General features: G+C 45.9%; 2 long non-coding RNA genes across 3 annotated transcripts in view; both read right to left on the reverse strand.

Annotated features, from left to right (window-relative positions):
• The window catches only part of LOC144753422 (uncharacterized), a 489,542-nt gene that overhangs the window by 109,753 nt on the left and 353,043 nt on the right, over nt 1-26,746 (reverse strand). The window lies entirely within an intron of this gene.
• On the reverse strand, nt 3,564-4,383 carry LOC144753421 (uncharacterized). Of its 2 annotated transcripts, none has more exons than XR_013594351.1 (4): nt 4,301-4,383; nt 3,915-4,064; nt 3,759-3,827; nt 3,564-3,666 (listed from the first exon to the last, which is right to left on the reverse strand). It is a non-coding gene; the product is annotated as an uncharacterized LOC144753421 (long non-coding RNA). The 2 variants fall into 2 exon arrangements; XR_013594352.1 differs by having other exon boundaries at nt 3,915-4,061; nt 4,301-4,350.

Here is a 26,746-nt window from a genome sequence, read left to right on the forward strand (position 1 = left end):
TATCCTTCTCATCTTTATCCCTATTCTCCTAATATTGGGCAGTAGCCAATATCTGGGCCGACGAAGAAACAGCCCATGAACTCTCAGAGTCCTTTCACTTATTAGAAAGTTCGGGAAGCAAATTAAAGACAAATTTGTTCACGAACAACCTTTGACCATCTTCCGTACTCTTGTCCTGACCACTATGATCGATAAACGTCTCTTCAAACCTCGTGAAGAAATCAGACACACTCTCGTCTTTCTTTTGTTTGCATGCTGCTAACTTGACCCAATTCACTCGCAAAGGAGGCATCATAGTTTTCATTAAATTAATAATTCTACCAGGTAATTCTGCAACTAAGGGCTCAGGTTTGGCACCTCCTACCTGCCGACCATCTGCAGCAACAATATTAGCCCACGTATCTCCCAATTCTTGCGCATGATTCTCATGACGAATCTTTGCCCACAAAGGTTGCGGAACTACATTACCCATCAACATATCTATGTCAGCTAAATTCATAATACACGCATCAACTGTCTGGGACAACTCTTTGTAATAACCAGCAGGATTTTTACGGGGGTCAGGCAACGTCTGCTTAAGAGCCAAGACCTCTGCTCTCTTCCAAGGAACATGTACCCATATTCGCTGAAAATGGGCCTCTGCGGCCTGAATCCCTGATTAACATTAGCAGCAACTGCCTCTCTCCATACAGGGGGAACCTCTCTCATAGGATACTGCTTCACTTTCCTCCTAACAGAGGAATCAGGTTCGTACAATGTCTGAGGCGGTAATCTAGACCTGAAAGCAAGTATCGTCTCTACGGCTTCCTCAACATCAGACTCCACTATCGTCCCTTTAGCAAATTCGGACTGAACATCAAGCACTTCCTGCGGAATCGGACCCAACTCATTATCTTTCCATTCCTGTCGCAGAAAAGTACACATTACATCAAAAACATACCTTTGCTTAGGCGGATCCCACTGTAAGAAAACATCCATAACCGCTTGCAAATTATACCTAGAAGTATTTACAATCCATCTACGAGCCAATAGATCCAACACTGCTCGCTCTTTGGAATTAGGAAGCTGACTACGACTCTGCTTACGTTCCGAAACAGGGGTCATACTCAGTGGCCCAAACAATGGAGACAACAGATTAGCAACAGTCTCAGTCATTCGTTTCCGAGCAGAAGGAGAAGAAGCATACATAAGAACAGGGGAATGAGTATATTGAGGCAAAAGAGGTGTAGAAGCAAGAACAGTAGGAGTCGAAGATGCAGAAGTAGAAGGCAAAGGAGTTTGAGGCAAAGCTGGTAGCAAAGCTTGCGACCCTAAAATGGGTTGCGCAGTAGGAGGCAAAACCATCTGTGGAGCACCGGGTGGCTGAAAAACAGCAGGAGGTTGAACAACAAAGGGTGGAACAACCGGGGGTAGTGGAGGCGCAGTAGCACCCTGCACATAAGGGGGTGGCAATCTCAGTAAATGAGAGATCAAAGGATCTTTTTCAGGGTCTTCAATCACTTTCGGAGAAGAAGACGGCAAGGCCGGATAACATTTATCTATGACCATGCAACGCTGTCTATCTGAAACTTCGCTCAAACGTTCTTCTCCATCTTCCCTAAACTGCCTAGCAGCTTGTAGTACTGACATATTCTTATCTTTCCTATCTCTCTTTGCTTGCTTAATTTCTCGCTGTTTGGCTTCCTTTCGCCAAAGGCGGAAAGAGTCAAACATTGCCGGACGGGCTTTCTTCTTAAATAGCGCAACTTCCAGATTATCTAAAATATTTAATTCAAAACTACCATGTTGGGGCCATCGTAAAACACCATCTTTCTTCGTATAGCGGACCCACACTTCATTATAAGTGATAGGACCCACTCCGTGTTTTGAATAGAGCTCATAAGTCGGAGTTCCAACCGGAGGTATCGGACACGAATCCTCCAATCGGGAATCCCTGTTGCAACCACAACTAAACCATTTCCTAATTTTGCTAAGACCAGGCATCTTATAGCTCACTAATCTAGCTTCAAACTTCAAGGGGTTATCAACTATCTATACACTCGTAAATATACAAGCCCCTCGGCTTCGATTTGTGCAAGAACCGAATCAAAACCAAGAACCAAGACAAAGTCGTGGGAGCGACCCACTTTTACTTAACCAAAATATCTGTCATGCCACCAGAAGACCGTCTATCATCTCGCTCTACAAAGGATCAACCAAGGGTCCAAAACAGGGTGACAGTCAGGGCAGCAGTCCTTCGTAGCCGTCGGAAAGCAGGAGACCTCGCAGTAAAGACTTTCGGTCCACGTCGACATACAGGGGTCGATGAAGTGGCGGCCTTCCTCCAGAATTTCCTTACGTGGCTCCCCACGATCCTCGGGCTTGGACCGGTACCGCTGAAGTCGCCCCGCGTTGGGCGCCAACTGAAGAACCGGGTTTTCTTAGAACCCAGCGGTCAATAGAGAAAAGGATAGATCTGCCCCGTATTTATTCAAGGATAGGCTCTTATAGAGTCCAGTTTCTTTCAGTAGTCACCCATTTCAGCGCTCACCAAAGAGTCAGTGCCAGATTAGATTCAGACAGAAACAGATTTATAAAAAATATATATCATTTTTATTGTTATTTTCTTCATATTTTTAAAGCACACATATGCATAATCATTTATTAGAATATTTCACAGTAGCACGATAAAAAACATACATCCTATCACCTTCCAGCATTCGAACTTCAACATATTCATACATCACAGACAGTCATACTCATACAGAATTCATTCATGCATTCAACTCAGATAAGATTTAAGAAGGATTGCTCTGAGAACATCCTGAACATTCCTCTCAGCCGTAGGCCGGGGATAGGTGATTATAGGTTCAGGACAGGTTGTTTCAACGCCGACGCGCGTTTCGGTGCAAGGCCAGAGTACTGGCCGCACCTTCGTCAGGGCAGGGGAAGGGAAGGAGGGGTTGTACTTGACAGTAAGGTAAAAGCTTCTGCTATCCAGGCACTCTGTAGAAAAAACACATCTTTTAGTATAGTGTTTCGCCCCCATTCAAAAAAACATTTTAGAGAGATACTCATTAGTTATCCTCCTATTTTTCTTTTAAACAATTTTCTATAGATCTAAACATGATAGTACTGGTCACATAGTTGCTTATCACAGTGGTTAGATCACACGTTGGAGAGATACTCATTAGTTATCCTCATATTTTTCTTTCAAACAGTTTTCCTATAGACCTATACATGATAGTGTTGGTCACATAGTAACTTGTCACATTGATTAGATCACACATTGGGGGTATTGGTGAGCTCCAAAAATGGGTGACACATTAGATAAAGTTTAAAGGCAAACAGTTAACAGTTAGTACCAAAGGTACATTCAAGACCCATACAGTGGACCCTCACACGCATACTCATTCACATGTCTCTATACTTTTATGCATTTAAGCATTAATCCATTCATTTGATCTGTTGTGCATATATATATACACACATTTAAATGATCCGTCACAAGCACCCAGTTTTTTGGGACACTAGCCCTTGGAGCATGTTTCAAAAACCCCGTGGCAAGTCATATTTTGTACGGGCATTACCTTGCATTCAGGTCCACATCCGCTTATAAAGTTCTGCCGGAGAATGATGGCAAGTCTTTTTCGATTTGAAACAAGCTTTCGAAGCCTTCCTAATGTCCTAAATAATAAATAGTAAATATGGCGTTTCACAGTCCTAGTTACGCTTTACAGTGCCGCTATTCTCTCAGATTTACACACATCACTTCTTACCTAAGTATAGGTTCTGATGTGCGAATAACGGGGCGTGGTGGAAGGTTCGGGCCGGGGATCAAAGTCGGCCTGAAAAAGGGAGAAAAGCGATTAGAGGCACCTCCTTTCCAAAGCTGTAATGAAAGGCATCGGCGGCTGGTGGTGAAAAATACCTACTTGATCGCGTTTGCGGTTTTGACGTTAAACAGCTTTCCTGATTTTGCACACTTTATGGTTCAAGTGATTAACAGCTCTCAGTACGCATCCGCATTCAGCTACAGGATCAGCTCTAGCGGTGATTTCACCGGAGGCTGCCGTCAGGGTCTGCTGGGTAAAAGGCGCAAGTAAGGTCAGCATTTGCTCTATTCGGAAAATTATTTCAATTTAGGCTGCACGAAAGACGCTTGAGTGAGCAGACAGATTATTTAGAAAACCAACGACTTTGTGAACTCTAGGGTTGGTGTTGCTCTTTATATTAAAAAGATATACGCAACATCCTCAGCAAGAACTTCGACTAGGCTTCTAGCGCTTAGCTGGTGAGAGTTTTAGCGCAGAGTACTTACAAAGACGGTGCTCGTGAGGCTTCCTTTTCGCTTCACATCCGGCAGCCGGTGGGCGACAGCTCAGTCCACCGCTTCCCTCTTTTTAAAGTGTTGCACACACCTAATGTCTTTCAGGTGTGTTCAAAAGCTGAGCGGCACAGGAAAAACAGGAAAATCCGGACAGGATTCCTGGTAATACCAAAGACCTGAGATGGAATGAGCCGCTTCGTGTTTTTCTTTAGATATTCATATTGCTGGTATTTCGAGGTACAGACAGGATTTAGCAAATGGCATTTTCCCATGGGCATGCCTCATTCAGGCCTGTGTTCGCCGCATCCAATAAAAAGATCCAGAAGACCTCCCTCTTTTTCCGGATGGAGGTGGTGTTTTTGCCTGGGATTTCTCGGATCTTTTCCAGGATAGACCATCTTATATCATGTTCAGAGTGTTTCATTTTTACCCAGTGGGCAACGAGGGGAGCTCCCCGCCTTTCATTACGGATGTTTCCTTTGTGTTCGCCCACTCTGATTCTGCATTCCCGACTGGTTTCGCCCACATATGGCAATCCACAGGGGCAGATGATCACATATATGATATTGGATGATCGACAGTTACTCATGGTACTTAGTTTTATCTGGCGATTTCCGATGCTGAGAGATTCGCCCACAATGGCATTAGGGCATGTGTGACAATTGCCGCACCGATGATTTCCTTTTATCGGTGGAAGGCCAGTTATGCCCGTTTGTTTGGGGCCAGCTTGGCTCCGAACAGTACCTTGTACAAGATGATTTCTCAAATTCTTGTTACGCCGAAAAGCAAAGATCGGTTTAGTTAGACTTTCCTCTCCTTCATTGCCATTCAAAATATGCCACTGAGAATTTATGGCTTGGCGGATTTTGTCATTCACCGTGGAATGATTGGTGATACAAACCAGTCTGTCTAGTTCATCTTTTGTTTGGGCCTGGAACATGCTTTCACGGTTAAAATACCTGGCCCTCTTAAAGGACTCCTTGATCATAACCGCTTGCAAATTATACCTAGAAGTATTTAAAATCCATCTACGAGCCAGTAGATCCAACACTGCTCGCTCTTCGGAATTAGGAAGCTGACTACGACTTTGCTTACGTTCCGAAACAGGGGTCATACTCAGTGGCCCAAACAATGGAGACAACAGATTAGCAACAGTCTCAGTCATTCGTTTCCGAGCAGAAGGAGAAGAAGCAGACATAAGAACAGGGGAATGAGTATATTGAGGCAAAAGAGGTGTAGAAGCAAGAACAGTAGGAGTCGAAGATGCAGAAGTAGAAGGCAAAGGAGTTTGAGGCAAAGCTGGTAGCAAAGCTTGCGACCCTAGAGTGGGTTGCGCAGTAGGAAGCAAAACCATCTGTGGAGCACCGGGTGGCTGAAAAACAGCAGGAGGTTGAACAACAAAGGGTGGAACAACCGGGGGTAGTGGAGGCGCAGTAGCACCCTGCACATAAGGGGGTGGCAATCTCAGTAAATGAGAGATCAAAGGATCTTTTTCAGGGTCTTCAATCACTTTCGGAGAAGAAGACGGCAAGGCCGGATAACATTTATCTATGACCATGCAACGCTGTCTATCTGAAACTTCGCTCAAACGTTCTTCTCCATCTTCCCTAAACTGCCTAGCAGCTTGTAGTACTGACATATTCTTATCTTTCCTATCTCTCTTTGCTTGCTTAATTTCTCGCTGTTTGGCTCACTTTCGCCAAAGGCGGAAAGAGTCAAACATTGCCGGCCGGGCTTTCTTCTTAAATAGCGCAACTTCCAGATTATCTAAAATATTTAATTCAAAACTACCATGTTGGGGCCATCGTAAAACACCATCTTTCTTCGTATAGCGGGCCCACACTTCATTATAAGTGATAGGACCCACTCCGTGTTTTGAATAGAGCTCATAAGTCGGAGTTCCAACCGGAGGTATCGGACACGAATCCTCCAATCGGGAATCCCTGTTGCAACCACAACTAAACCATTTCCTAATTTTGCTAAGACCAGGCATCTTATAGCTCACTAATCTAGCTTCAAACTTCAAGGGGTTATCAACTATCTATACACTCGTAAATATACGAGCCCCTCGGCTTCGATTTGTGCAAGAACTGAATCAAAACCAAGAACCAAGACAAAGTCGTGGGAGCGACCCACTTTTACTTAACCAAAATATCTGTCATGCCACCAGAAGACCGTCTATCATCTCGCTCTACAAAGGATCAACCAAGGGTCCAAAACAGGATGACAGTCAGGGCAGCAGTCCTTCGTAGCCGTCGGAAAGCAGGAGACCTCGCAGTAAAGACTTTCGGTCCACGTCGACATACAGGGGTCGATGAAGTGGCGGCCTTCCTCCAGAATTTCCTCACGTGGCTCCTCACGCACGATCCTCGGGCTTGGACCGGTACCGCTGAAGTCGCCCCACGTTGGGCGCCAACTGAAGAACCGGGTTTTCTTAGAACCCAGCGGTGCCAGGGACACACCCAAAGTCTTCAAGTTCTCCTGTTTTGGAATACAGAGACACGGAATACTTCTAGGTGGCGTCAGAGATCAAATTTATTAGCTGCAGCTAGTAACAGTAAACCAAGCAATACAACACGGTGTACAACTCAGGAAACTGCTCAACTTTCGTAGAGCAAGACATCACTTTTTATGCTGTTTTCGATTAATTACGAATGCACACCAACTGCGGCTATTTCTGACCAATGAAATACATTTTCACACATATTATTACATTGCAAAAAGCTCACTTTACATTGCACCAACCCATAAGTTAATTATTAGGACTGTCCCAAATTCGATTACCACAAGCCGGACAAACCCATAATTGAAAGCACTACCCATGTAATGAAAAGTCGTAAGGAAAGAAACAATTCAGATGTTGAGTAGGATAAGATATGTGCAAGAAACTAAAAGTTAACGATATCCTGAACATTGATTGGCAATTTCAGACAACGATCAGCTAGAGAAAACTGGCTTCGCAAAGGGTCAGTTTCAGGTGAAGGGGTCAGCATCTTACAATTCACTCGCAAGTCGAAAAGGGCCTGTTAATGCTTACATGAACGACGAGGCCCATGCAACTTCGTTCGTTCATTTACCACCTAGGCCTACGTGAGGGCAACACAAAATGGCGTCACGAACAACGCAAACAAAATGGAGTCCGGTCCCAAAAACCATGGAACCTCAGCATGGTCCGCGGTAGTCGGGGGGTTGCCGAGGGTGATGAGCCACCAGGTGTTGTCCCATGCTGAGGAGGAGGGTCCAAGGACTTCTGTCTTCTCTAAGTTGATCTTCAGGAGGCTGCTGCTCATCCAGGATGCAACGTCTTTCATTCCTTCCTGGAAGCTGAGTTAGGTGGTGCGGTGATCCTTTGTGAGCGAGAGGATGAGCTGGGTGTCATCGGCATAGGATACTATGCTGAATCCATGTTGTCTGACGATGGCAGCAAGGGGGGCCATGTAGATGTTGAAGAGCGTGGGGCTGAGTGATGATCCGCAGTTGACCTCTGTGGGTTCGGAGAGGAAGGGCGGGAGTCTGATTCTTTGGGTACTGCCGGTGAGGAAGGAGCGGATCCAGTCGAGGGCGGTTCCCTGTATGCCGGCATTGTGGAGTCAGCCGGTGAGAGTGTGGTGCGAGACGGTGTTGATGGCTGCAGAGAGATCTAGTAAGATGAGGGCTGCAGTGTGGCCCTGGATGAGGAGAGTGCGGATGTCGTCTGTAGCAGCGAGGGGGGCGGTCTTGGTGCTGTGGTTGCTGTGGAATCCAGTTTGGGAAGGGTCGAGGACTGAGTTGTCTTTGATGAAGTTCGTTAGGTGGATGCTTACAAAAAAATACAAATGGTGCAGCCCAAGCGACAAGTTGGATTTAGTATAGTGTAAGAGTTCTCATGTAGTGCTAATGACAATTTCTATATAAAGTGGAGAGATATATGGTGCTGATATTTATTTTCAGAAGTTAAATGAAAATTAAGAGACATTATACATAGATGAGGAATGTATAATGCATGTGGAATTCATTAACAGATGGTTTAAGTTGACTATGGTTGTAAGCGCCGTTCTAATGGTATGAGCCATTCTGCTCATTTCAGGAATATTCGTAGTAAATTTTTGCAAACTGCAGAGGGTTGTCGATAGTGACTGGTTTGCATCACCTTATTATTGGCTATTGCACAGATATGAAGCCTTTACATTAAAAATCTATGTCAGCAAAAGTATTTACCAAGTACACCTCATGAAGGTAAATAATGACCAAACAATCTTTTGAATGGTATTCAATGTTTACGAAATTGCAGATTGCTTTCATGTCTACAGAGAAATTCAGTTGCTAATGAAAAAAAATCTACTAAATGTGTGTAGTTTCATGGCTATGCTTCATGTCCTGCATGTTGCAAGTGTTTTTAAACATCAATGTCTTTTAATATATGATGCCATGAGCACTTTTGAAAGTAAACCGGGAATCTCGCCTTTCTTTGCTACCTTGTAATGACGTGTACATACCTGTGTATCTGCCTTTTTTCATTGAATCTGGTTGAGACATTGTTGTTTAAAAGCATATACTTACCCAGATTTCAATCCGGTCTATGGGTTATACTCCTGTTGTTCTTTACCACTGTATGTTGCAAAATGCTGCATCCATTAGCACTAAAGAGGACTTAGAAATGTTGGTTTAGGTGTAGCTTGCTGAATACCTTCCAGTATGAAAAGAGTGCAGCAGTTTATCATTTTCATCAGATGATGTCATCAATGATCTAATCAATATTGTTCTCAGTTATAGCATTTGAGATGTCACCAGTGATGTCATCAATGATGTTATTCAACATGTTATGAGTGATGTAATATGTGATGTCATAAGCAGTGCATGGTGTCCCACACTTTTAGCTAGCTCACTGAAATATAACGGACAAATTACCATTGCTTTTTAATGTTAGATTTTAATATATCATCACCTAACTATAAGGTCACTTTTACCTCTATAATTTTCAGTGAATTTCTAGTTTTCCTTTTTTTTTTTATCTTAAAGTAAGCTCTTCTTAGCACACCTAACTATAATGTCACTTTAAAGTTTGGTTTATCCAGTGAATTTTTTTAATATAAGGGAGATCATGTTAACATACCAAACTATAACATATAACTTTTGTTTTTTCAGCAAATTTTCATTTTTTAAAATCATATTGACCCAAAACACTAACTTTTGCCCTTTGCGCTGAGGGTGTTGGCCCACTACCATTCCTCCCCAAGCTACGTGTGTCCTTTTGCCTGTGTGCAACAGGGGGTTAGCAGAAGGGCCTAACCTATGGCCAGGCCCTGCACTGAGGCCAGGCCATGTGCTCATTCCCGCATGTGCACGCAACGGCTTGCTCCGCACGGCCTTCACAAAAAGTTCTGTGTGAAGTTCTAACTTTTTGAAAAATTTGGTGTAATTATTTTCAGTCAATTTTAGGTTACACTTGGAAAGTGAATGCACTGTATTTTCAATGCAATTTATTTTCTATCAGTGGGCTTCAAGGCCACCCATTATTTACTATTGGTTGGCTTCATTGTTTCTCTCATTTGCTTGCTTATTATTTGTCAACTGCTGTAGTCTTCCTTCCTGTTCATGCATTTGTCCCTCCTCTGAAGCATGCATATATTACTTGTGTCCTTCCCCAGCTCACTCATTTATGTCCTACTTTTTTTAAAAAAGGTTTAAGCACTTTAGTAGGTACAGCTTTTTCAACTGGCCACCTTGCGTACTTCTTCCCTCTTTGTGTCCCTCCCTCCTCCATGTTACTTGTGTCCCTCCCTTGATGTCTGTTTTGTTGCTTGCCCCTATCTACCCTCCTTTCTTTTCTGGAGGTCTGTGTTGTTCTTGCTCCTAGCCCCTACCTCCCACACCCTAATGTCCATTTTGCCGCCAACACCTCCCTACTTCCCTCCATTGTTGTGTTGCCCCAGACCCACCCTTCCTCCCTCGCTTTCTCCGAGTTGCCTGTCAACTCACTCTCTCTTCATAATAAACAGGTAAAATGGCTATGACACAGCCAACGCCGGCAACGTCATTGTGCTATTTTCTCCACCCCCTTAATTGTCAGTTGTGTCCACCACAAGCCCTCCATCCGTGTTGCTCCAGACCACCCTCCCACCTTCAATTAAAAAAAAACAACAATATGATGGTCACCTCATAGTGCTTTTTTCATATTTTCAGCCATGTTTCACATTGGGCTTCTCTCAGAAAAGGAGAGATAGAATTAAATACCAGTTAGGGAGTTCAATGTTTGCCCATGTCTTTATCAATTCAGTACAAATGGAGGGAACCAGTTCTGGACAATATTTAGCGGGGTCCAGTGTACATGTCCAGTCAAACATGAAACACAGAGGGTACAAAGTTCCCCGGGAGCATCTAGAGAGGGAAGGAGTGTGTAAACAGGATAAGAGAGTGGAGTCAGGGAGCAGCAGGCTCCCTTTTTAGAACTGAGAGGCCTCACACACCCAGCGAGCTAGATGTCAGGCTTCATCATTGGCCTCTTGCTCCTAGTCAGACTGGCGCTGCAATGCCTGACGGGCGCCTAAAAGGCGCTCTTTGTCGGAGATCTTTAGTTCAAGCCAACGGTTGTGTGCGTGTGAGGGGGAGAGTAAGGGGTGTAGTCATGTGGGGAAGGTGATATTAAAATAGGTGAACCAGTTCACAAGGGTTTTTATTTGCGTGACTGATTCCCTTGGTTAAAAAGGTGGGAGGGGAGATAGAGGCTGTAAGGGGCGCAGTGGAACTACCTCGACCCTCTAATCAGGTCGACATGTTTCTTGCTTAGTATCGCAATTCCTCAGGACCTCAAGTACACAGTACTACACAGTGAAAAAACAAAAGTGAAGATAAAAGATAAAAAGGATCAATACAACCTCTCTGGGTCTGTAAGGGTGCAGGCCAAGTGGTTCTGCGGTAAAGGGTTGACCTAGAAGAGATGTGAGACAACAAGCCAGTTGACTTATAATGGCACCATCACCTCATCCAGTAGTAGGTAACCCTTAATCTCTTAAGGAATATACACACTCCAAGGAATATTAAAAACAAAGGGCCTAACAAAAGGCAAGGCCTGTGAACATTTAGGTATATATAATAACGATAAAAACAACACCACATAAGAATGAAGGCGTAGGCTGATGCTTACCCTAAAGGAGTCCCTAAAGGGCCTCGCAGTCTGTTCCCGTGGGGCAGCACAGAAAGGTATAATACCCTGGAGAGACGAGAATAAATACACACACCCGGTTCAAGGTTATAGGGGGGGACTAGGAAGAAGACCAGTGAGAAGGTAATGGCTATAGGAGTACCATGATATCAGGAGGTCAAGTAGTTCAACTGCCAGCACCAGAGCCCGACATCCGGAACAACCCAAGCCGGACCCAGCCCACTAGACCCCCCCGTCAGGGTGGCGTGCAGTGCGGCCCCATAGTGTAGGCGTGTGGACACCGTAAGCACTTTATCATGGCACGTGTGCTCAAAAGATCAAAGGATCAAAGCCTCCAAAATCCCCGGGTAATGCACGTCAGGGGCAGAAACCAGGAACATCCGGTCTAAACACACATAAGAACAACACAAGGAAAATGCCCTGATGCACAGCCCCACCGGGACCGCACACGCCCACCCACCAATCTTAGGAGGGGCCAGGGCGGCCGGAGATCGGGCTCAGGAAGAACGATGGACATCGTGGACCGTGTCCTGACGGTATGGGCGGCCAGAGTCAGTGATATCAGGGGGCCCTGTTGGGTAAAGGACAAGCGCAGCTCTTACCTTTTGCAAGTGCAACCCAAGGCTTGCGAACCTACCCGCACGCGAGGCGCTCACTTGGTAGCGCGGAACAGCTGGTAACGGGAGTTCCGGTGTGTGGGGATTAAAAGCTGTCCGCAGCCCCGCCTCAGCAACCGGGCGGGGGGGGGCGTGGTCACAAAGCTAGACCGACTGCGCGTACGTGGGCAGAGTGCGCTTGCCAAGTCTCAGGGTTTAGTGTAAATCATAGGGAAAGTGGCGGCCATCTTAGCGTGGTGAAAGTTAAGCTCCGTGATAACCAAAAGTATATATAACGACGGGAGCTTGGTTACGAGTGAATGGATAGACGGGTCATAACACACTCAAAACAATATTGGGAATAGTGATAAAAGGTTTAAACCAAGGTCGAAAACGGACGACCACTGTGAACCTGTTTTCCTCAAAATGAACTGTAGTCATACATCACCCACGAAGTAGATGAGGGGTAAAAGGATATTTTATTAGTATACCCCTCAAGGAGAATTAGATATTAAGAAATAGTGCCTAATGTGGACTGGCACTTGTCACATGGGGGGTGTGGTGTGGAAAAATATCCATGTATGGCAGGCACAGATCTAACTCGTCAGGGATGACCACGGGACCGAGTCATTCAGGCCAAGGGTATCTAACTGCAAGCGATGAACCCAACGTTGTTCGATCCTGAATAGGGCCTAATGCGTGATTGAGGGATGGGATTCAAGTACTAGCCACTTGATGCTGTCTGCACGGTGGTCGTGTTGCAGGTAATGTTCATAGAGGCGTGTGTGTGTTTTGGAACAGCGGATATTGCTCTTGTGTTCCATTATTCTTTGCTTGACCTGCCTCATTGTCATGCCGATATACTTCTTTCCACATGGGCAAATGAGCATGTAGATGCAACGGAGACTGTTACAGTTTGTATGTTTGTTCAGGTGCCAAGTGAACGTGTCGGACAGTTTGATTTCTTTACACTGGATTGTCTGAGGACATACAACACAGCCCCCACATTGGTAATGGCCCACCACAGGTGGTAGATTCCACAATGTATTTTGATTGATGGAGGTTTGTTTCTTGGGACGTGTATGGATGAGGGCATCTTTAAGGTTGGATGTGCGCTTAAAGGCAAAGCGGGGGCGTGGGATGTCTAACTCCCCTGGATTCAATAGCCCCCAATGTTTAATTACAGTCTTTTTAAGGAAGGCCGAATTTTTTGTCTTTATCAACACATGCACTAGTGTACAGTAAGTTAAAGCTCAATGTGTGTTGTATTGGGCTGCTCACTAAAGTGCCAAACCACGGAAGACCGAGTCATTAGATTTTTAGGAGTATCTATTTTACTTAGCGGCCTTTAATCGCCTGCTTATTCAGTTGTGCCCATGCAATCTTCAAAGGTTGTTGTTTGGAAGGATGGGAATGGACTTCCCTAGTGAAAATAATCCCCTGTCCTGGCTCATAATTAGCTGTTTGCACTATGGGAATGCCCTAATGGTAGGCATGAATGAAGAACTGTCTTCCAGTCTTCAGGTGATTCAAAACACTGCCGCTTGTCTAATTAGTCATCTTCCTCATGCTCGCCCTCAGAACCTATTCTCAGATCCCTCCATTGGTTGCCCATTAAAAAACAGGACAAGTATAAACATCTTTGTCTGGTCCACAAAGCCTTGTACGGAAGTGGGCCATCCTGGCTTCAGGGTATTACAGTGGTATGCCCCTACTTGGTTTCTTAGATCCAGTGGCAAATTCCTGTTACTTCCTCTGCGTATTTGTACCACCAGGTATGGTGGGCACTTCTTATCTCACTTAGCCCCCCCAGCACTGGGATCTGCTTCCACTGCATCTGAGTGTGTACTGACTTTAAACAGCTTATGAAATCCCTCAAGACCTGGCTCTTTTAGCTGTCTGAAACATTCCACTTTGGGTTTGCCCAATCTTTTGAGCTGCTATAGCGCCGAGAGACCCCGGCTTTGGTGACACATGTGCTTTATAAGCAAACTTAACCTAACATAACATAACATTCCTGCAGACTTTTTGATTATTCGACAAATTAAACAACGCCCTCTTACCGCTGTAGTATTTACGTTTATCACGAGTGGGGTAAAGAAACCAATGTGACAGCAGACAATTTGCACTTCCTTTTCATCTTTCAATCTAAGCAGGTTTCCAACAGAGCCTCATGGTTTCCTTTATTCTATAGAGTAAAAAAGATAAATAAGATAAAAATATACAACCAGTCATTTCATCTTCTCAGTATTGCAAGTACTGATGTGTGTCAGGCTGCACTTACCTCATGAAGGACTATGAGACATAAGCAGTAGTCTATCCCATCCTGGCCCTTCGCCGTGCTGGTATTAGCAGAACTGAGCCAGGCCAAAGTTCTCCTGGCAAAGCAGCAGAGGTCTCATCTCCTGTAGTTCTGTGAACGTCTCATTAACGCCAGTGCTGTGCTCATGTAACGCCACTTTTTTCTGTTTTATTTAGTGTAACGTTGAGCTGAAGGTATTGGAGCGCCTTTACATTACCACCAGTTACATTACACATTCATTTTGTAGGCACTGGGAGATTAAATGATTTGCCCAGAATCGCAGGATGTTGAGGCAATACAGGATTCCTGTTCCAAGTCGGCAGCTCTGGTCGTAAGGGCACATTCTCTCTACACTTCCAGCTGGGAAACCATTTCACTCACAAGGCAGTTGATTGAGCACAGCCCCCTACAACTGCAGAAAGCTATAGTTCACCCAGTGTAGTGTTTGATGACAAACTATGTTTCAAATACACAGAAGGCCATATTGAAGAGGACGTTTTACAGCACAACTTGGCACCTGAGCTGAAGAGCTGTGCCCCAACAGCAATAAATGTAAGTGTCAATGCTGTGGCAAGGGCTCCATGGGCCATAATGTAAAACAGGAATGTGAGCAACTCCCTGATTTAGCTTATAATAATAGCCATTAAAAAGGGTGAACTGGGCCCGGTGTTGTTGCACCTACTTCACTGAGCTTGATATATATCTGAGTCACCAAATTGCTGTTCTTTTACAATTGAATATAGCCAAGAATGCTCAGACAAGTGCTTCAGATACTGTGGCCGACTGTGGCTGCATCAGTATTGTTTTCCGCTCCCTCTGCTGTTAGTGATGCCCCTCCACATCCTCTCCTTCTCACCCCACCAGTAATAATTTTTTTAAGGGGACAAGATTCAGTTAGCGTTGGCTGCGTAATAGCACTTTTTAAATTTCCAGTACCACCATGCTGTACAACAGGTGCAATGATGTACAATATGGGTAAAACCAGCCACAAAGCAAATAGCTCTCTTGTAGACGAAATCTATTGGCTTTGCCAGTGCTTGTTTTAGTAGCTGCAACAGACGTTTCCTAGGGGATTTAACATGGAAAATCAATGTTTTGGGGTCCCTTATTATTCTTAGTTCCCCCACTTGACACATCACCCGAAGCTTTTCAGGAAGGAGCTCAGGGGGGGGGGGGTGACGTTTTTTGTTCAAAGAAGATTTGTCAAATGGTGCCAAAGTTATTAAGGAAACAAAAAAATGGTCTACCTATGGAAACTCTGCGAAAACTATGACGAGATAGAGGTGACAGCTTGTGATTAGGCTCCATGGAGGACAAAATAATGTGTAAAGTTACCTAAATTATGCAGCAAAAAACAAATTATGATACATATTCATTGGCACTATTGTATTTTTTTCATTTGAGCTATAAACAATATTTTTGTGTGAAATCTGCAAATTATGAGGTATATGCAATAAATCAATAATTATGCAGAATTATGCAATGAATGCTGCAGCCACAGACTCACATTAATCCATTGGCTCTAACCACTGGACATTTTTTTCAACAACTTATTCATGACAAATAATCAATCAATCACTCAAGTGTCTTGAAAAGCGCAACTACTTGCCCGTATGGGTCTCCCGGCACTGGGGCGGGGGTGGGGGGGGGGGATGCTGATCCATCGAAGGACCTTGGTTCAGTTGAAGAGCCTGGTCTTGAGTTCCTTCCTGAATTGAGGGAGTGATGGTGATTGCCTGAGGTGGAAAGGCAGGGTTTTACAGGTCCTTGAAAAACCTCAGACATTTTTGAAAACTACTCATAACCCAAAGGGGATAGTGAAAGGGGGGGGGGGCTCAACGCTATCATTAATCTGCAACCAGCTCCCGAGTCCTCCCCCAGGAATTGACTTTAGCACCCCAGGGCCTTGCCTTTCGAATACGCCAATCTGGCCAGGTCTGAACTCTACGCAAGCAACCATTGCCCTTGGCAGCAAAGCCTCGTCGGCCAAGCAGCAGTAGCAACAGCAGTAGCCCTGCCGCAGCCACCCCTGCCTTCCTCTATGTCCACACGCCGCCCCAGCTGCCCTCAGCTGCTCTTCCATCACGGCAAGGCCAATCCACAGTGACGGTAAAGCCCCGGAGTAACGCTGTCTACGGCATTAAGGCAAGGCAAGGCAACACTAGGAGGTCATTCGGCCAGGCGGTCATTTGGTTATGGGGGTCAAAAGGAAGGGCCGCCAGGCGCTGTCTCCGGAAAAAAGTCCGACAACCCATTCACCAATTTGTAAGACAACTCGGAAGACCAGGAGTAAATCACTAACTGTTAGTCCAAACGAAAGGCCACAAGAGGCAGACCAAAGAGGGACGATCACAAACTTTTTTAAGAAAAGGGATCCCCCAACAGCAACCACGGCTCCAGCCCCAGCCTAAGAACCACCCCTGGCGCTCCAGACCCCGCCCAAGACCCTGTTCAAGACAACAGCGCATCTACTCACAGTGGACGACTGTCGAACTTTGAGTGCATTCCTAAAGTAGAGTCGCCCTTTTGTGAGGAACCTAGTGCCGCCCAGGACCAGGCCAGCAGACAGGCCATTACAGCCCATGGTCAAACACCCCAAAAGTCAACTGTAGGACCACTCTGTGTCAGCTCTTCTCCCCGGTCTACAACCGAGACACAGGTCATTACAATTGACAAGATCACAGCCATAGCCACGGTCCAGATCGGAAGCGGCGCCACCGCAACAACAACAGCGCAAATCCACCAGCCAAAAGCCCTGGGATTATCTCCTCAGAATCCGGGCCCTAGCACCTCACAGCACGACCATGAACACGTGTACAAGAATCTTAATCTAACGTTACCTCAACCGGATTCCCCTGTTCCATTGCTATCACCCGCCGGGGAGTTCTCAGGCTCCTTTCTTCACAATCTTGAGCAAAAGATTGAAAGAACCCTCGAACTAACCCCCATTCCATCCTGGCCCCAAGAATCCCTTTGGGCCACTAAAAAGAAAACGGAGAATCCAGACCGCGACATCGGCACAGACATGACCTCGGATAATCCGTCCCAGTTGGAGTCAAACAGTGCCACCAACAAAGCCCTCCTGTGGCAATCCACTAAGATGGAACTACAGATTGACCTTCTGCAGGCAATAACTGGGCGATTAGCCGATATAGGCTTCAAGGTGGACGCCCTGGCCAATAGGATCTCCCAGCATGAGCGCTCCAACTGGGGGGCCGGCGCGTGCCATTGTTCAGACATCATTGAGAAGTGGGCCTCTCTGCCTGAGGTACTAGCCGAAATTATGGAAATAGCGAAAGGAAGAACTGCTGCACCCACGTTGAACGATAAAGAGAAGGGGGCAAAGTACATCACCCACACCCCGAAGGCGTTACAAACACCAGAGGCCCGAATGGGGAAGAACGACATAGCCGACAACGGCAAAAGCGCAGGGTTTTTAACCACAAAGTCAGTGAGTAGCTCACCAGAACCCATAATCGTTCACAGCCCCAATTACAGGGACAGTGAAGAAATCATAACAGCCAGGCCGGAAGACTCATCAGGTACAATAGACACGCAGAATCCCCCACTGTCAAGAAGAGCAAAAAAGAAGCTAAAAAAGCAGCAGAAAAAATTAAAGCTAAAAGTTAGACAACCACAGGTTCTCAAACTCAAGTACCAACCATCAAATGAGGGGACAAAAGCAAAAGCAACCCAGCTGTATCCAATATTCACAGATAAAAAATGGGTGGGGCATAAGGACCCTTCAGGCCCCCCCACCAAAGGGAGAGCATTATAATCAACCCACACCAGCAAGTACCCCCAGCTTAAAGGGAGAAAAGCCGCCAGCATTGCAAACTACCTCCACGGCAACCCAGCCTATGGCCGGAAAAAACCCACCAGCCCCAACATGGCCTCCACAGCCAACATCGTCAACATCCGTGCCTCAAGGTGCTACTTTGCATCAACCCCAAACAAGTCCCCAGCTCTTAACTAAGATAAATGACTACCAAAACAAGAGGTCGCAAGGAGGTACGCCCTCAATCCTCCAAGGCAGTCACAGGCCAGTGCCCCCTCTTGTCGAACCAACCATAAAAAGGGGCGGTGGGGCTCAAAACTTGAATGCACCCACAGTGGTCTACGAGGGGGTTTTTACTCCAAGATTCTCCAGCGCAGGACACCACGACATCCTGAACCGGAGTAAACTCCTACGTCTTTTCAAACATCTGGACATCCTGGATAAGACACAATCAAGGGACATAGAGTGGGTGAAATTCGAGAGTTTGAAAGGGGACTCACATGGTGATTCCACTGTGGTGGGACTGAAAAACAAAGAAACACAGCAAGCCATCAAACAAAACTCCGCCCTACTTGCGGAGTGGGGCATAGAAGTTCAGGTATTATCACCTCCAAAATATCCACTCGTCCTGGTCCCAGACAGCGGGAGAAAGGCTACCCGATCAGTCCTAAAAGGGACAACCAGCTTGGGCCCCCCAAACAGCAGCCAGATGGGTCCGAGAGTACACACAGGAATCAGAATACTCTATGAAAACAATCAACGAATCATACATAACATCTCCCCCCCCTGAGCAAAAGGGACCAGGAAGCAAGATGACACAGCACTCCTAGCCGCCACAATAGTCTGCAATCCAGCAGGGACACCAGGCTCAGCACCACTGCAAAACCACAGCTAACCGTAATCTCCTGGAACATAGCGGGGGTTAGTAAAATCTGCAACAATGAGAATTTGAAGCAGTTCCTGGAATGTGGGGACCTAATTTGTCTCCAAGAAACCTGGGCCTTGACCTCCACCCCCCTGGCCGGGTACTACGAGCTCCAAGTACCAGCAACGAAAAGGAACCTTTTCGGTCGTCCAGCAGGCGGACAACCAATTTTCATAAAACAAGAGTGCGCCCTTGATGTCTCCACCATCAACGTGAACATGGTCGGACTACAAGCGCTGCATATAAGGGGTCCGAGCCTCACTAGTCACCCAATTCATCTGCTTGCATTAAACTGCTACATTAACCCCGTACAGACCCTTATGAAAGACCCCCTGGAGGCACTGGCATCAAATCTGGAGGACTTGCTAAACAAATACAATACACATCAGGTCATCTTAGCAGGGGACTTCAACTTAAAAGACCTATATAATCTGGAAACCCTTCCCCGAGGCTCAGGAAGGGCGGCTCCCCTGCGCGACCTTTTCCTCAGCTACAAACTGACATCAACTCATGCACAGAAAACATTCCGTTCAAACACCTGGCAGCCACAACCCACTTTTCGGAACCTGTCCAGAATTGACTATATCTTGATAAGCGGACCGCCAGGACAGCGACCACAGGCCATTAAAAGCATCATTCGAGCTGGTCATACCGGCCGCCACCATCTACCATACCATTGGGGAGTCTAGCGGAGAGGAGACCCATACTGCCCTGCGGAGAATCAAGTGGACAGTCAAGACAGAGGGAAAACTTCCATCATGGATGTGTCAGATACAGCAAGGGAGTCTGCTCGCACTCGGCCCCCCCACAACAGGATGGATGCAAATTATTGAGGACCTACAAAACAAACTCGGCAATTCTAAATCACAAAATTCAACGACAAAAGCGCCCTTCAAGAACCGGAAAACTTGCCCCCAGGATATTTTGGAACTTAAACGACTTCTGCGCAAGGCTCGCGCAGCAAAGAAAAGAGGTGGCCGCCAAGCAGAAGGGCCCTCAATATCGGTACTGAGGTCCTCCCTAAGGAAGAAGTTACGGGAACTAAAAAAAACGTATATGGAAAGTAAATGGCTAAAAGTCTTCCTTCTTCTCAAAGAAAAGAACCCTGCTCGACTCTGGAGTTTCATCAATCAGCTGAGTAACCGAGGGCCAACGAGAGAAAACGGGGTAGCTGAAAAAGTCTGGATCCAATACGTGAAACAGCTATATGAACCAGCCCCCAGTCACGAACCCTCGACAACGGACAAGGTGGAGCTAACCGAGAAAGTCCAACAGCCTTGCCTCCAGCCAGAAACCTCCACCTCAACCTCAAGACACAAGATAAGGGGTAGTAGCTCCCTGGTCGCCGCCGTCACTACCACACCAACCTGGACAAACACCGGACAGGTCATCAATACCATCAAGCGGATGAGGAATGACGGCGCGCCGGGGCCCAATGGGATCCCAGCGCCGGTCTTTAAACAGGCATCAGAGTTCTGGGCGTCACTTCTATCTCCACTTTTTAACTACACTTACCAGACCACTATAATCCCGACTCTTGGAGGGGCTCCATACTGTTTCCCATCTTCAAAAAAGGTGACCGTTTCGAGCTTCAAATTATAGGCTCATCGCCCTGCTCGACATGGAGGCCAAGGCATATGCACACCTATTACTCAGCGACCTGGAAAAATGGGCCGAAGAGGAGAAAACAATACCAACATATCAGACTGTTTTCAGGGCCAAGGCCTCCACAATGGACAACGTCCTGGCACTAGCACATCTCTCAGCCAAGGCAACCCAGAAGAACCATCCCCCACTATTCTGCTGCTTTGTGGACTACAGCACCGCATTTGACAAAGTCGACAGAAAACGCCTTTGGTGGAAATTAGAAAAATGGGGGATAACACCAAAACTTTTGAAGGCCATAATGGCACTTTACGAGGCCACCTGGGTGCGGGTCAAAACAAGCACACATACTGTCACTCGCAAAATAGCTACAGCAAATGGGCTGAAGCAAGGGTGCGTGCTGGCCCCCCTCCTATTTAATCTATCTACTGCGGATTTGGGAGAGGCACTAAAAGGTGCCAGCCTAGTAGCACCCAGACTAGGAAGCATAAGGCTACCACTCTTACAGTACGCCGACGACACGGCCATAATGGATCACACGAAGATAGGCCTACAAAGAGCTCTAACGGCCCTAAACAGCTTCAACATCGCCAACAGTCTGACGGTCAACAAAGGGAAAACCAAGGTCACCATCTTCGGATCGTTCCGTCAGAAACGGCACGCACAGTGGCAGTTGGGGAACGATCAAATACACTCCGTGGCCTCCTACAACTATCTGGGGGTCTGGTTCTCGGAACGGGCCAAAGCAAATGTCCATCTCAATCATCTGGCCTAAAAAGCCAACAAGGCAACACACCTGCTAAGACAACTAAACCGGAACCTGATCAGTCCCTCCGCTAGCCCAATTCTGATAGCTTTAAGAGCAAAACTTCTGCCCTCAATCTCTTATGGGCACTTGGCATTTCCAGGGAAGTTGGACGCACTTCTCACCTCTGCCCAAGTTAAGGCGTATAAGTCGGTGTTACATATGCCAAGGTCAGCAAGGAGAACCAGGCTGAGACTGGAGCTTGGCCTAGCAAGGCCAGAAGTGATCGGCCAGGGGGAGCTCATTAAACTGTATCTAAGGATATTAAAGGCCCCGGCTAACTCCCTAAAACACCATCTGAGACCCATCTTTGAAGACCCAGCATCGACATGGCACATTAGCCTGGGAAACGCAACTAAAGCTCTTAAGCTAGTAGAAGAAAATCTGCCGCAGCAGGACATCCCGCTGAATGTTTGGAAGAGAGCTATCAACAAACAAGTGAATGAAATCTCCTTTGAACTTGACTATAGATCCCTTCGTCGAAGCTCCAATTTGGAACCCCATAACAACTCCTATATGGTGGGCAAAGCACAACCATATCTAAGCGAGGCCATCACAACACATGTCCGAAGTAAAATTCTATCCATGAGGCTGATCACGCTTGGGCTAGCTGATTTCAACCCCGCTTGGGCCCAAAAAGGGGTTTCCATATCTTGCAGGCTTTGTACGTACAAAAGGGAATCCTGGCTGCACCTTCTTTGCTGCTGTCCTTATTTCAAGAGTGAACGCCGGCGACTGCTGCGCCCGATCTGCCTCAATCAGAGCATAACAACATGCTCAGAAGCATCAGCCCTGTGCTTGTCAACCACAAACACCATGTTCCTAGCGAGATCAGCGAAATTCGTTAACCAAATCAGTCTAGCACTAAAAACTCATAATGAGAGTATCTCTTCATCCAGGATACTCTCCACAACAAGAACCGACATGAGCTGAACTGAACTAGACACGTTGTTTCACTGAAAAAAGCCTCCTGCTCGCCCGCGTAACCAAGAAAGTAAAGACTTATCCGAACCAATACAAACGCTGGGAAAGCATAATTAATGGGACTAAGACTGTGGGAGTTGCATTCTTCTCCCCACAGATTGTTTTCTCTCTATATATCATTATTCCAATCAGCAATGGTACACACCTCTATTTTTATCTTTTTTTATTTTTTATTTTATTTTTTTAATTTTTTAACATGAAAGAAAGTTTTTCAGAATTATCGATCTTTGTACTTTCTCTTTTACTGTAAAGATTTTAATTAATTGTACAGTTAATTAAAAAAAACACATTCTACAGGTCCTTGCCTCGAGGCAGGAGAAGGATCTTACTCCAGTTGTTATCTTGCAGATTCGCGGGACAGTAGCCAGGGCCAGTTGGATTGAGGGGAGGTCTCTGGTGGGTGTGTGAAATTCAGGGTGGTGATAATCTATCAAAACCCAAGGTAATCAAAACGTAAGCATTTTTCTTCCATCCAGTGCCCCTTTTTTTAGCTGCACTTTGAATAAAACAGTTGTTTTAGGTCAAGTATTCGAAAAAGAAACATGTAGCATAAATTTAGATAACGGGTAACGTATAAATACAGTTTTGTCTTGTCATCTCGGGGTCTGGTGACATTTAAAACTGACTCGGCCTTTGGCCTCATGGTTAATGAGGTAATCACATAGAAAGTATTCAAGGTAGTATCATATATTGCTCAGTGTGTTCATGCATGTCTTCAGATTCTCTGCAGCGCAAATGATGAATACCATGTGACTCTTGAGCCCTCGAGTCCATGTCAGGAGTACACAAAGTTTCCAGCACCAGGATTCCCTTTTACAAATCATTCTTTCTGATGCGATTCTTAAATTGATTATCTTGAACCACACCATGAGGCAAGTCCCAGAATGCACTGATGTAGTAAATTAAACCCTCGGAGAGGAGCCAAGATGCATACTTAGCCCTTTGTAATCTGAGGTTTCTAGGTCAACACAGTGACCATCCAAATTTGGAAAGTAAAATACCTTTGACTTGGACAATATAGTAACAACTTCCATCAGCAGTGACTTATTTGTACCACAGAAATGTTCAGTTCTTCCTGCTGCAGGTTATTGCTTCTTTCTAGATTATTGTAACATAGTATGTCAATTCAATTACGTCAAATCAGGACCGGCTCTAGGGCGGTGCATCTGGTGCCGCCACACTGGGCACTTACTTCAGGTGGGGGTGTCCTGCATGCAAGTAAATTAAGATTTTAAAAGCACCTGCTGCTACTTTCCTGGCCTCTAGCAATTTGCAGGCAACACTAAAAATGTCAAGATAACTCCAGTGATTAATGTTCTAACTAGAGAGAGATCAGAGGTGTGTCTAGTGGAAGTTTTAACTCACCATACAGTAGTGCAGATGGTTAATATGCCTGCTGTAAATAACATGTTCCATGCACCTCACAAAGTGTATATATATATTTTTTTTTATTTCACTATTTTTTTTAATAAACAGGTGTTTATATACATACAGTACAGTTTTCGTGTCTCATTTCACTACAGCGAGGGTAATACAGCGTGGTATTCAACATTAATATCGCACCTGCGCACAGGGCTGTGTGGTAAAAACGATTAGACTTTTCCGTCCCCTCCTTCGCGGATTTTTGTGGAGAAATGAAGAAAAGAGAGAGAGAGAACGAAACCCTAGGGGGGGGGGGTTGACGGTTATGGGTGAGGTAGTTCTGTCCGCTGATTCCTACTGTTGGAGCCTGGGGGTTTATGGGGGTTAGAGGGTGATCAAGTGCTCATTCAGTGCGTTCCACATTTCCCCCCCGGAGTGATGGCATGGTGAGTGGTGTGAGGCTATGTTGTCTGCTCCTCTTAAGAAGGTGATCCAGTTTAGCAAGCTTTTGAAGGTGGCTTTCCTGGTGTCCTTCCAGTTCGTGAGGATTATTTTCACTGCTGTTGTTAGGAGGTCTATCAGGTCTCTGTCATCTTTCGCTTTGGGGCTTTGGGCTATTGCTGTCGCGGTGATTTCTCTGACGTTACCTTGCAATTGTTGGCCGGTCACGTCAGATATGAATTGCCTGATTTTGTTCCAGAACACTCTGACTTTGGAGCAATGTAGGATTAGGTGTTCCAGGTCACCTTTCTCCTTGTGGCAGTTCCAGCATCTGTCATCCTCCCTAATACCAGCAGCGGCAAGGCGGGTTGGAGTCCAGAACACCCTGTGCAGCAGCCAGTATTTCGTCTGGGCTAGTTGTGGGGTTACCTTATTTCTAGTTGCGGATTGCCATATGGCTGTCTTTTCCCTTTCCGTGAGGCCTCTACCCATAGCCCTTTCCAGGGGTTTGAGGGCTTTATTGTTCGGTCTTGATGTGTTTTGGCTGAGAAGCTTGTAGAGGTGGGCTGTTTGGTGTCCTAGCTTATTTAGGTTTGACATGTATTCTAGGATGGATGGGGGGGTTCTGCTGAGGTTTGCTCTAGTAATTGCGGCTTTAATTTTTAGGAATGCGTAGAATTCTAGGCCTGGGAGGTTGTACTGGTTTTTGAGTGAGTCGAAAGTGAGGGGGTGTCCTTGTTTCATTAGTTGTTGCGGTGTAGAGATCCCTTGCTCATACCATTCCTTCATGTCTAGTGTTCTCTCTCTGTATTTGAGCTTCGTGTTATGCCCCAGGGAGATCCATTCGGTGTTTCTGATACTGTGTTCTAGCTTTTTATCTACCTTGAGTAGTGCGGTCTTTGTGTTCTTCAGGATAGTGTTATTGGCTTGGGGGTGTTTGTTCGCCGTCATCATTGCTATTGGGTCCAGGCCTCCTATTAGTGCTCTCTCCAAGTACAGCCATGCAGGCTTGCATTCTTGGCTCGGGGCCACCCAGTGGATACCCTGCCTGGCTAGGCATGCGGTGTGGAATATTTTAAAATAAGTGAGGTTCAAGCCTCCCAAGTGGATGTATGACATTACAACGCATGCTTTTACATCGCATGCTTTTACAACGCTGTTTTTACAACGCATACCATTACAACGCATAGTGCTTTTAGGCGCTGGATAGTGAATTGTTTAATTTACTATTCCAACTCCAGTCCCCGTGGATAGTAGGGAAGGTGTTGGATAGTACATTAAACACATTCCCTATCCTAGAGCGCCCCCCAGCGCAATGCGTTGTAATGGTTTGCATTGTAAAAGTTGCGTCGTAAAGGCACTGCGTGGTAAAAGTTGCGTTGTAAAGGATGTTTCCCCTCCCAAGTTCTTGCTTAGTCTGAGCTTCTGGAGACTTATTCTTGGCTTTTTATCCCTCCATATGAAGTTGTTGAACAACTTGTCTAGTTGTTTGTGGAAGTCGTTCGTCGGTGTGACTGGCAGCATGCTGAGCGTGTAGTTGACTATGGGGGTTAACATCATTTTCACTGATTCTATTCTTCCCCACCAGCTAATGAACTTAGGAGACCAAGTATCTATGCGCTCTTTCACTTTCTTAAGAAGTCTGCTCTCATTGTGGTCTAGGGTCAACTTTAGGTCCCTTCCGAAATACAGGCCAAGGTATTTTAGATATTTTGTTTGCCACGTCAGTCCTGAATTACCTAGGGATGCTTTTGTGGTGTGGATGTTCAATGGCTTGCATTCTGACTTGTCCTTGTTTAGCTTGTATCCTGAGACTTCTGCATATTCCTCAATGGTGGACATTAGTGCTGCTATGGATGTGTCTGGTTCCTCTGTTATGATCAATACATCGTCCGCGTAAGCGGCCTGCTTGACCGTGGACTCTTGTACTGGGATGCCTCTTATGTGTGTGTTGGTCCTAATCATGGTTAGTAGCGGCTCTGTGGCCAAAAGGAAGAGGGCTGGTGATAGTGGGCACCCTTGTCTTGTGCCCCTGCCTAGTGTAAGTAGGTCCAACGTGGCTCCATTGACTACTACTCTGGCTCTCGGTTCGTTGTAGAGTGCCATTACCATCTTCCTATATTGATCGCCTAGGCCAAATTTCTTCATACAGTTGTCTAGGAAGGGCCAGGATACTCTATCAAAAGCCTTCTCGGAGTCCAAGGCTAACATTACTGCCGGGTGCTTGTTTTGGATGTGCTATCAATTAGGTGGCATAGTAGTCTAGTGTTGTCATTGGATAGCCTATTCTTTATGTATCCGACCTGTGAGATGTGGATCAGGCTTGGTAGGTGTGTGTTTAGTCTCATCGCCAGTACCTTCGCGTAGATCTTACAGTCCACATTTATTAGTGAAATAGGCCGGTACTTGCCTGGGTATTGGGGGTCCTTGCTGTCCTTGGGAATTACTATTATATTTGCCTCAGACATTGACTGGGTCATGCCGCCAGTTTGGCTGCA

This window comes from Lissotriton helveticus, chromosome 5_1 (assembly GCF_964261635.1).
Source record: "Lissotriton helveticus chromosome 5_1, aLisHel1.1, whole genome shotgun sequence".
In the NCBI taxonomy this organism is placed as follows: domain Eukaryota; kingdom Metazoa; phylum Chordata; class Amphibia; order Caudata; family Salamandridae; genus Lissotriton; species Lissotriton helveticus.